A 12448-nucleotide genomic window follows, 5' to 3' on the forward strand; every position below is an offset into this window, starting at 1 on the left:
GGCGTCTTGATCTATCTCTATAGATCTTGATGCCTAATATATAAGCAGCTTCTCCAAGGTCCTTCATTGAAAAACACTTGTTCAAGTAGGCCTTTACACTCTCCAATAATTCTATATCATTTCCCATCAACAATATGTCATCCACATATAATATGAGAAATGCTACAGAGCTCCCACTCACTTTCTTGTAAATACAGGCTTCTCCATAAGTCTGTATAAAGTCAAATGCTTTAATCATCTCATTAAAGCAAATGTTCCAACTCCGAGATACTTGCACCAGCCCATAGATGGAGTGTTGGAGCTTGCATACCTTGTTAGCACTCTTAGGATCGACAAAACCTTCCGGTTGCATCATATACAACTCTTCCTTAAGGAAATCGTTAAGGAATGCCATTTTGACGTCCATTTGTCAAATTTCATAATCATAAAATGCGGCAATTGCTAGCATCATTCAGACGCACTTGAGCATCGCTATGGGTGAGAAAGTCTCATCGTAGTCAACTCCTTGAACTTGTCAAAAACCCTTTGCGACAAGTCGAGCCTTATAGACGGTCACATTACCGTCAGTGTCAATCTTCTTCTTAAAGATCCATTTATTCTCTATTGCCGATTATCGGGCAAGTCCACCAAAGTCCATACTTTGTTCTCATACATGGATCCTATCTCGGATTTCATGGCTTCAAGCCATTTGTTGGAATCCAGGCCCGCCATCGCTTCTTCTTAGTTCGAAGGTTCATGTTGTGTAACAACATGATTTCCATCACAGGGTTGCCGTACCACTCTGGTGCAGAACGTAACCTCGTGGACCTTCGAGGTTCAATAGCAACTTGATCCTAAGCTTCATGATCATCATCATTAACTTCCTCCCTAGTCGGTGCAGGCGCCACAGAAACATTTTCTTGCACTATGCTACTTTCCGGTTTGAGCGGAGGTACAATTACCTCATCAAGTTCTACTTTCCTCCCACTTACTTCTTTCGAGAGAAACTCTTTCTCTAGAAAAGACCCATTCTTGGCAACAAAGACTTTGCCTTCAGATCTAAGATAGAAGGTATACCCAATAGTTTCTTTAGGGTATCCTATGAATACGCATTTTTTCGCTTTGGGTTCGAGCTTCTCTGGTTGAAGTTTCTTCACATAAGCATCGCACCCCCAAACTTTTAGAAACAACAGCTTAGGTTTCTTGCCAAACCGTAATTCATACGGTGTCGTCTCAACGGATTTATATGGTGCCCTATTTAAAGTGAATGTTGCGGTTTCCAATACATATACCCAAAATGATAGCGGTAAATCGGTAAGAGACATCATAGATCGCACCATATCCAATAAAGTGCGATTACGACGTTCAGACACTCCGTTATGCTGTGGTGTGCCAGGCGGCGTGAGTTGTGAAACAATTCCACATTTCTTTAGGTGTGTGCCAAACTCCTGACTCAAATATTCTCCTCCACGATTAGATGTAGACACTTTATTTTCTTGTCACATTGATTCTCAACCTCACTCTGAAATTCTGTGAACTTTTCAAATGTTTCAGACTTGTATTTCATTAAGTAGACATACCAATATCTTCTTAAGTCATCGGTGAGGGTGAGAACATAACAATAGCCACCGCGAGCCTCAACGTTCATTGGACCGCATACATCAGTATGTATTATTTCCAACAAGTTGGTTGCTCGCTCCATTATTCCGGAGAACGGAGTCTTGGTCATCTTGCCCATGAGGCACGGTTCGCATGTGTCAAATGACTCAAAATCAAGAGACTTCAAAAGTCCATTTGTACTTTCTTCATGTGCTTGACACCGATATGACCAAGGCGGCAGTGCCACAAGTATGTGGGACTATCATTATCAACTTTACATCTTTTGGTACTTACATATGAATATGTGTAACATCATGATCAAGATTCATTAAGAATAAACCATTGACTAGCGGGGCATGACCATAGAACATATCACTCATATAAACAGAACAACCATTATTCTCAAATTTAAATGAGTAGCCATCTTGCATCAAGCAAGATCCCGATACAATGTGCATGCTTAAAGCTGGTACTAAATAACAATTATTAAGGTTTAAAACTAATCCCGAAGGTATATGTAGAGGTAGCGTGCCGACGGCGATCACATCGACCTTGGAACTATTCCCGACGCGCATCGTCACCTCGTCCTTAGCCAGCCTTCGCTTATTCCACAGTTCCTGCTTTGAGTTGCAAATGCGAGCAACAACACCGGTATCAAATACCCAGGAGCTACTACTAGCGCTGGTAAGGTACACATCAATAATATGTATATCATATATACCTTTGACGTTGTCGGCCTTCTTATCCGCTAAGTATTTAGGGAAGTTCCACTTCGAGTGACCGGTTCCCTTGCAATAATAACACTCAGTCTCAGGCTTGGGTCCATTCTTTTTCTTCTTCCCGGCAACTGGTTTACCAGGCGCGGCAACAACTTTGCCGTCTTTCTTGAAGTTCTTCTTACCCTTGCCTTTCTTGAAACTAGTGGTCTTATTGACCATCAACACTCGATGCTCTTTCTTGATTTCTACATCTGCAGATTTCAGCATCGAGTACAACTCGGGAATGGTCTTCTTCGTCCCTTGCATGTTGTAGTTCATCACAAAGCTCTTGTAGCTAGGTGGAAGCGACTGGAGGATTCTGTCAATCACCGCATCATCTGGAAGTTCGACTCCAAGCTGAGTCAGACGACCGTGCAACCCACACATTCTGAGTATGTGCTCAGTGGCAAAACTATTCTCTTCCATTTTACAGCTAAAGAACTTGTCGGAGACCTCATATCTCTCGACCCGGGCATGAGCTTGAAAAACTAGTTTCAGCTCCTTGAACATATCATATGCTTCGTGTTGCTCAAAATGCCTTTGGAGCCCTGGTTCTAAACTGTATAACATGCCGCACTGAACCAGAGAGTAGTCATAACTCTGTGACTGCCAGGCGTTCTGAACATCCTGGGCTGCCGCGGGAACGAGAGGGTCACCTAGCGGTGCATCAAGGATATAAGCCTTCTTGGATGCAATGAGGATGAGCTTTAAGTTACGGACCGAGTCCGCATAGTTGCTGCCATCATCTTTCAGCTTTGTTTTCTCTAGGAACGCGTTGAAATTGAGGTTGACAGGTGCATTGGCCATTGGATCTACAATATTTGTAAAGACAACTTTTAGACTAAGTTCATGATAATTAAGTTCATCTAATCAAATTATTCAATGAACTCCCACTTAGATCGACATCCCTCCAGCCATCCAAGTGTGACATGATCCACGTCGACCAGCCCATGTCAGATCATCACGTCAGATGGACTACTCATCGATGGTGAGCATATCCATGCTGATCGTATCAACCATACGACTCATGTTCGACCTTTGGGTCTCCCGTATTCGAGGCCATGTCTGTAGATGCTAGGCTTGTCGAGTCAACCTAAGTGTTTTGTGTGTGTAAATCTGGTTACACCCGTTGTATGCGAACGTTAGAATCTATCACACCCGATCATCACGTGGTGCTTCGAGACAACGATCCTTCGCAACGGTGCACACTTAGGGGAATACTTATCTCAAAAATTTATAAGGGATCATCTTATATTTGCTACCGTCATTCTAAGCAATAAGATGAAAAACATGATAAACATCACATGCAATCATATAGTGACATGATATGGCCATTATCATCTTTGCTCCTTTGATCTCCATCTTCGGGGCATCGCATGATCATCATCGTCACCGGCATGACACCATGATCTCCATCATTGTGTCTCCGTGAAGTTGTCACGCCAACTATTACTTCTACTATTATAGCTAACCATTAGCAATAAAGTAAAGTAATGACCACATGGCGTTGCATCTCATACAATAAATTAAGACAACTCCTATGGCTCCTGCCGGTTGTCGTACTCATCGACATGCAAGTCGTGAATCCTATTACAAGAACATGATCAATCTCATACATCACATACGTAACATCACATCCTTTTGGCCATATCACATCACATAGCATACCCTGCAAAAACAAGTTAGACGTCCTCTAATTGTTGTTGCAAGTTTTACGTGGTTGATTTGGGTTTCTAGCAAGAACGTTTCTTACCTACATGACAGCCACAACGTTGATATGCCAATGCTATTTACCCTTCATACGGACCCTTTTCATCGAATCCAATTCGACTAGAGTGGGAGGGACAGACACCCGCTAGCCACCTTATGCAACAAGTGCATGTTAGTCGGTGGAACATGTCTCATGTAAGCGTAAGTGTAAGGTCGGTCCGGGCCTCTTCATCCCACAATACCGCCGAAAAAGATAGGACTGATAACAGCAAGCAATTTTCAAAATCAGCGCCCACAACTTTTGTGTTCTACTCGTGCATAGAATCAACCGACAGAACCTTGGCTCGGATGCCACTGTTGGGGAACGTAGTGATTTCAAAAAAAATCCTATGCCATGCAAGGATCTATCTATGGAGAAACCAGCAACGAGTGATGGGGTAGAGCATCTTCGTACCTTTGAAGATCGCTAAGCGGAAGCGTTGCTATGAACGCGGTTGATGGAGTCGTACTCGCAGCGATTCAGATCGCGGTGGATTCTGATCTATGTGTCGAACAATGACACCTCCGCGTTCAACACACGTGCAGCCCGGTGACATATCCAACGCCTTGAACCAGCAAGGAGGTAGGATAGGTTGAGGGAGAACTCTGGCATCACGACGGCGTGGTGGCAGTGGATCTACGTGGTATTCCGGCAGGGCTTCGCCAAGCTATGCGGAGGACGAGGAGAGGGAGGGGTAGGGATGCATCGAGAGAGGATGAAACTTGTGTGTTGCAGCCCTCCCAATGCCCCACTATATATAGAAGGGAGGGGGAGGGGGTCGGCCGCCCTAGGGTTTCCCCTAGGTGGTGCGGCAGCCCTCCCATATGGGAGGCAAGGGCGGCGACCACGGAGAGGAGGAGCGGCGCCCTAGGGGTGGCTTGTCACCCAAGGCAAGCCCCCACGCCCTAGGGTTGGCCCCCTTCGGCCCCCTCTCGCGCCTTGGGCTGAGGTGGGAGGCGCACCAACCCACTATGGGCTGGCTCCCTTCCACCTTTCGGCCCATATACCCTTTGGGGCTGGTGGCCCCTTCCCGGTGGACCCCCAGAACCCTTCCGGTGGTCCCGGTACATTACTGGTGACGCCCGAAACACTTCCGGCGTCCAAATCCTCACTTCCTATATATGAATCTTTACGTTCGGACCATTCCGAAGCTCCTCATGACATCCGGGATCTCATCCGGGACCCCGAACAACCTTGGGTAACCACGTACACTATTCCCATATAACCCTGGCGTCATTGAACCTTAAGTGTGTAGACCCTACGGGTTCGGGAAGCATGTAGACATGATCGAGACACCTCTCCGGTCAATAACCAATAGCGGGGTCTGGATATCTATATTGGTTCTCACCTATTCCATGACGATCTCATCGGATGAACCACGATGTCAAGCATCCAGTCAATCCCGTATACAATTCCCTTTGTCTAGCGGTATATAACTTGCCGGAGATTCGATCATCGGTATCCCCATACCTTGTTCAATCTTGTTACCGGCAAGTCTATTTACTCGTTCCATAGCACATCATCCCGTGGCTAACTCCTTAGTCACATTGAGCTCATTATGATGATGTTCTACCGAGTGGGCCCTGAGATACCTTTTCATCATACGGAGTGACAAATCCCAGTCTCGATTTGTGCCAACCCAACAGACACTTTCGGAGATGCCCGTAGTACACCTTTATAGCCACCCAGTTACGTTTTGACGTTTGATGCACCCAAAGCAATCCTACGGTATCCGGGAGTTGCACAATCTCATGGTCTAAGGAAATGATATTTGACATTAGAAAAGCTTTAGCAGACGAACAACACGATCTAGTTCTATGCTTAGGATTGGGTTTTGTCCATCACATCATTCTCCTAATGATGTGATCCCCTTATCAATGACATCCAATGTCCATGATCAGGAAACCATGATCATCTATTGATCAACGAGCTAGCCAACTAGAGGCTCACTAGGGACACATTATGATCTATATATTCACACATGTATTACTGTTTTCGGTTAATACAATTATAGCATGAACAATAGACAATTATCACGAACAAGGAAATATAATAATAACCACTTTATTATTGCCTCTAGGGCATATTTTCAACAGTGCCTACGCGGGGAAAGTACGCGAGGGGGCGAAGACAGTGCCTGCGCAAGGGGAACGCGAGATCCGCGGGGATCGGACGCACGCAATGCGTCCGGCCGAAACGGTTCGGCCGACGCGCCGGGTACAAATGTTTAGCCACTTGAAAGGTCCCAAACCATTCGGCTTGCTTTCGCACACATGAGAAACACTACACCAATGGTATGGAACATATGGCGTGGCAAAGATGTGAGACACTCAAGGCATATTTCAATGAGATCAACAACAACAAGAGAAGCACATATAGCAAAACAAGATCACTCTTCAAATATTCAATCATATATGAGAGTGGACATTTTTTCGGTTTCTCTTTTTCCGATTTGTATTCTTCTGCTTATTTTTTCCTTTTCTCTCGGTTTTCATTATTATATTTTACCTTATATGAGCGGGTTTTTTAAATCACAGGAAAACCAAGGGAATCCAAATAAATCAAGAAAAATAAAAAAGAACGCTAAAACTGATGGACGAAGGGGAAATACACTTTGGTTTCTGGTTGTATATGCACCCTATATGGAGATTTTTTTTAATAATTAATTAAAAAGTCAAAATAGTTCCGAAGTATTTTTATATTAAAATTGACTTTATTTTGCACTAGTATATAATTTTTTACAAAAAAGTTAACATTGACTTTTGGGAAAAAAGACAAAATTTATCTCTACTCCTAAAGGAGTAGTGTGCGGTCATGATGGTATGTTTTCGTTCCGGGTTTATTTTTGTCATACCTCCCACCTTCCTCTGGTTTTTTGTCTGTTTTTTTGTCCCTTCTCCCATCATCATATATTTAGTAATATATTTATGTGAAAGAATCAATCAAAATTATTTTCTAATAAATCTTTAAAGACCAAATCTAAATTAATTAACCTTATCATAAGTGGCTCAATCGCATTTATTAATATTTCCATACATCACCATATCATATTAATTTCTAATAAATCTTTAAAGACCAAATCTGAATTAATTAACCTTACCATGAGTGGCTGAGTCACATTTATTAATATTTCCATACATCCCCAAATTAATTTAATTTTGAATAAGTCTTTAAAGACCAAATCTGAATTAATTAACCTTACCATAAGTGGTTCAATCATATTTATTAATATTTCCATACATCACCAAATTACATTAGTTTCCAATAAATCTTTAAAGTCTAAATTTGAATTAATAAACCTTACCATAAGTGGCTCGATCACATTTATATATATTTCCATACATCGCCAAATTACATTAATTTCCTTTGGGATACCATCAGCTTAAGTTTGGGGTATGAGCCAAATATTGAAAGATTCGCTTGACCGCCACATAGTGACTTTCCTTAGGTGCAGACTGAAATCGTGCACAAATTCCCACACTCAACATAATATCCGGTCTAGATGCACAAATGTAAAGCAAAGATCCGATCATAGAGAGTTGGGGTATTATCTGTTGGGTAACCCGCCCTAGTTGGGCCGGGTCACCCAAGCTGGCGACTCATCTCTAAGTGGTTCCGGCCTTGGCCCAGCGGGGCCGGGAGTCGGATGACGATTCGGGACCTTCGGGAAAAGTCCATTGTTGGGAAGATCTCCAAGTCTTGGAAAGATGTCGACTTAGAGATAGGAAGGATCACGATTTGTGTAAAGTAAAGGACTCTTGTAAATCCTAAGGGCTCGACCTGTATATAAAGGCAGGTCTTAGGGAAGGAGAGGGTAGGTTAGAAATCATCAAGTGCTAGGTCAGGCGAGTTACGCACCCTTGTAATCGAAACACCATCAATACAAACACCAAGCAGGACATAGGCCTTTACCTCCTCGCGAGGGGCTGAACCTGGGTAAATCTGTGTCTCGCTCTCGCAAAACCCCTTTGAGTCGCCACCAAGGTGCGATGGCTCCAACACTAAGTCCTTTCACGAGGACATCTGCCATGACAAAACCACGACAGTTGGCGCCCACCATAGGGCATGCGCACAGTGGAGTTGAGTTCTCAAAGGGAGCCCTACCAGGGTCCGGGAGCTACGCAGCGGGGCTCATGACTCGGAGCCGCCGCGGGAAGTACTACATCAATAACTTGCTATGGGGGCCCGAGGCCGATTCGATCGAATCCGGCTACAGAATCCCCTTCGGGAAGATCAACGTCTTCGTCGGCATGGTTGGATCGCCTATGCCTGAGCCGGACATCTCCTCCGACATCGTCGAGCCGGGCAGGTACGTCCGCCCTATCGCGATGCCAAACCTAACCCGTACGGTCTTTGTTGGGTTCACGCAGGGATCTGAGGAACCAGAACAATCAGCGACCCAGGAGACCACGCCGGTCAACACTGATGACGAATCATCCATGGGCGATTCAGATTCAATTCAGTCTCTACATGGGGGCTGCCTTGGGGGCTTGTCGCTAGCCATGGACCCCGAGGTTCTTGACCGGACCCGCCGTCACATCGCCGTTTACATGGCAGGGGCGACCCAGCCCTCGCCAAACCCGGCAGGCGAAGATGGGGCTGGCGAAACGTCTAGAAGCCCGACCGCGATCTTGGTGGAGTTAGCGGCGGAGATAACAAGGCTCATGGCGACCCCCATAACGTCAGAAAAATAGGACGCGATAAACACGGAGCTAACAAAACTAAGAGATGGGGTGGCAAAGGCTCAGCGGGACGCTGAGGTGGAAGCCGTCAGGATCGAGACCCGGCAGGCTCAAATTACCGCTGAGGTAGCTCGCTTGAATACCGAAAACTGGTGGCTCGAAAGGCATCAGCGCACATCTGACGGCATCCATCAGCGGAGGCATCAGGGTCGTTTACCCCCTGATCTCAACCCGACCCACCTGTTCGACACTCCACGAACTCCCGGGGCAGGAGACACCCTGGGGGGAGGGCCGGGCCAGCCACCAAACCCGTCGTTTCAGCCAGCTATGGATCGCGTTCCCCGATTCCAGACACCTCGAGGTCACTTTTCCAACCCGGTGGACAACGTCCTTGCCGCAACTCGCCATTTAGAATCCCTTCCGATTCATGGCAACACTCCAGCTGAGATAGAAGCAAGGAACGCCATCGAGATCTTGAAGACGGCAGTGGTTCAAAATGCCCAGTTCTCACACAGCCTAGATCGGCTGCACTTGACTCCCCATGCAAGCCGCACCAGGAGTCGACCAGAGGACCAGCCCGCCATAACCAGCGGACCGCGACCCTTTCCCCAGGTCAACTCGCCTGATCACCGAGACCCGCCAGGTCGGAATCACCCGGACACCCAAGTCGCCCCAGCGCCTCTTGTTGGAAGCGGCAGACAAGTGGGGGTTCCATTCTTGGCCCCCACCCTTCACAACGAGCGAATGCCCAAGGATTTTAAAGGACCAAGAAAGGTGCCTAACTACACTACGGACCTTGAGCCGACGTCATGGGTCGAGAGTTACGAAATCGCCATGGACATGCTCGATGTAAGCGAAGCAGTCTGCGCCAGATACTTCACAATGATGCTCGAAGGGACGCCGCGTACTTGGTTAAAGAACTTGCCCCCCAACTCCATCCAGTCTTGGGACGAATTAAAAGAGCGTTTCGTCAAAAATTTCCAAGGGACCTGCAAGCGCCCGATGACAATAGTCGATTTACAGCACTGCGTTCAACGCCCGGATGAGTCGGCCCACCGCTGGACGCGGTGGGTCGCGGAAATCATTCATTCGTCGGATGGTATCACGGCGGCTCAGGCTGTGCTAATCTTGGAGCAGAACTGCCACTATGAGCCCTTGGTGCAGAAGTTGGGACGACTCAAGCGAAAGGTGCAAGATATGGGGGAGCTAATGGACACCCTCACTAGGTATGCTGAGGCGGACGACACCAAAGATCCAGGAGAAGATGGAGTTTCGGGCGAAGGAGATCAAAAAAGGGCAAGGCGGCGACCCGGACCAACGGCAGGAACAGTTTGGCGCGTCTAATCAACGCCAGAACCCCTTCGGCGGCTTCCCCAAACCCGGGGCACAGGGTGGCCCGCAGCCAAGCAGTGGCTAGTATCCGATGCACCACCAACGGCGGTATAACCCGCCGGGAGTCTTTCAACAACCACCCCCACAGGGGGCTCCGCAAGGGCATGACGACAATGGTGGCTTCCGCAACAACCCCAAGCAGTTAAGCAACGGGCAGTACCACGTTTTCACCACCAATGCCTGCAGGCGTGATAAAAAGGTGAGTCACCGAGCGTACAGTGTATCTAAGCTGGCACTCCCTAGATATCTCCACTGGTCCGAGCAGACTATATCATGGAGTAGGGAGGATCACTCGCCGAGAGTTGACAATCCCGGCGACTTAGCGTTGGTCGTGGCTCCTCAAGTTGGAGGATATACCTTATCAAAGGTACTGATGGATGGTGGTAGCAGCATCAACATATTATACTTCGACACCTTTCGAAGGATGAACCTGTTGGAGAAAGATTTGATGCCCTCAACCACGGTATTCCACGGGATTGTCCCAGGTAAGTCGGCATACCCCATAGGCCGAATTAGGCTCACAGTCGCGTTTGGAACAACGTTCAATTACAGAAGTGAGCCGCTCATGTTTGAGGTGGTCAAGTTAAAAAGCTCCTATCATGCGCTGTTTGGGCGGCCGGCTTACGCCCGATTCATGGCTCGCCCCTGCTATGTTTACCTTAAACTCAAGATGCCTGGCCCTAAAGGACCCATCACAGTTGATGGTGATAGGAGGATTGCAAGAGAGTGTGAAGAATGGGATGCTGCTTACGTAGAAGTCGCCTGTGTTGCGGAAGAGCTTAAATATCACCAGGCCAATGTTGATCCGGCTGACATGTCACCTTTAAAGAAGCCAACGACAAACGCTGAGCCGCCCCTCAAGTTCAAACCAACATACGACACTAAGACAGTGGATTTCGTCCCTGGCGACTCAACCAAGCAGTTCAATATCGGGGCGGGTTTAGACCCCAAATAGGAAAGCGCGCTCATAGAATTCATCCGTGAGAATCGGGACATCTTCGCATGGAAACCTTCTGACATGCCTGGTGTGCCGAGAGAATTCGCTGAGCACCATCTTAATGTTGACCCAAAGGCAAAACCGATTCAGCAATATCTTCGCACGTTCAATGAGGAACGACGCAAGGCAATTGGGGAAGAAGTTCCCGTCTCTTGGCCGCCGGATTCATCGTAGAGATCTTCCACCCCAAATGGTTGGCTAACCCGGTCCTGGTGCTCAAGAAGAACGGTACCTTCTGCATGTGCATTGATTACACGGATCTTAACAGAGCTTGTCCAAAGGATCCTTTCGCCCTTCCCCGCATCGATCAAATTATTGATTCGGTGGCGGGATGCGAACGTTTGTGCTTCCTGGACGCTTATTCCGGATATCACCAAATCAAGATGGCCGTGGAAGATCAGGAGAAAACAGCTTTTATAACCCCCTTCGGGGCTTTTTGCTATGTGTCCATGCCATTTGGACTCAAGAGTGCAGGGGCGACTTACCAGCGCTGCATCCAAAATTGCCTCTGTGGCCAAATCGGATGCAACGTTCATGCTTACGTTGATGACATTGTGGTTAAAACTCACAGGAAGGAAACACTACTGGGAGACCTAAAGAAAACTTTTGATAATCTGCGGGTATACCAGATGAAGCTTAATCCCACCAAGTGTGTCTTTGGTGTTCGTGCAGGAAAATTGTTGGGTTTCCTGGTATCTGAGCGTGGCATTGAAGCTAACCCGGACAAAATCGAGGTGGTTACTTCCCTTGGGAAACCAGCGAATATTAATCAAGTTCAACGGATGGCGGGTCGTATTGCGGCCTTAAGTCGCTTCATAAGCAGTCTGGGTGAAAAGGCTATTCCCCTTTATCAATTGCTTAAAAAATCTGACCATTTTGTTTGGACAGACGAAGCCAATGAAGCTTTCGAAGCCTTAAAACAGCAGCTGGTCAACCCGCCGGTTTTAGCCGCCCCGACTGAGAAAGAGCCCATGCTTCTATATATTGCGGCAAACTCCAAAGCGGTGAGTGTGGCAGTGGTCGTGGAAAGGAAGGAGGAAGGGAAGGAATATCCAGTGCAACGCCCGGTGTATTTCATTAGCGAGGTGCTAACTCTCTCCAAGCAGCGATACCCACACTGGCAGAAGTTAGTTTATGGGGTCTTTATGGCAAGCCGAAAGCTCAAACATTATTTCCAAGAGCATCCCATCACGGTGGTTAGCTCCGGTCCCCGCAGGGACATCATCCAGAATCAGGAAGCGACTGGGCGAATCGCCAAGTGGGCAATCAAACTCGAGCCACACCACGTGCG

The sequence above is a fragment of the Hordeum vulgare genome, chromosome 1H (assembly GCF_904849725.1).
Source record: "Hordeum vulgare subsp. vulgare chromosome 1H, MorexV3_pseudomolecules_assembly, whole genome shotgun sequence".
NCBI lineage: Eukaryota > Viridiplantae > Streptophyta > Magnoliopsida > Poales > Poaceae > Hordeum > Hordeum vulgare.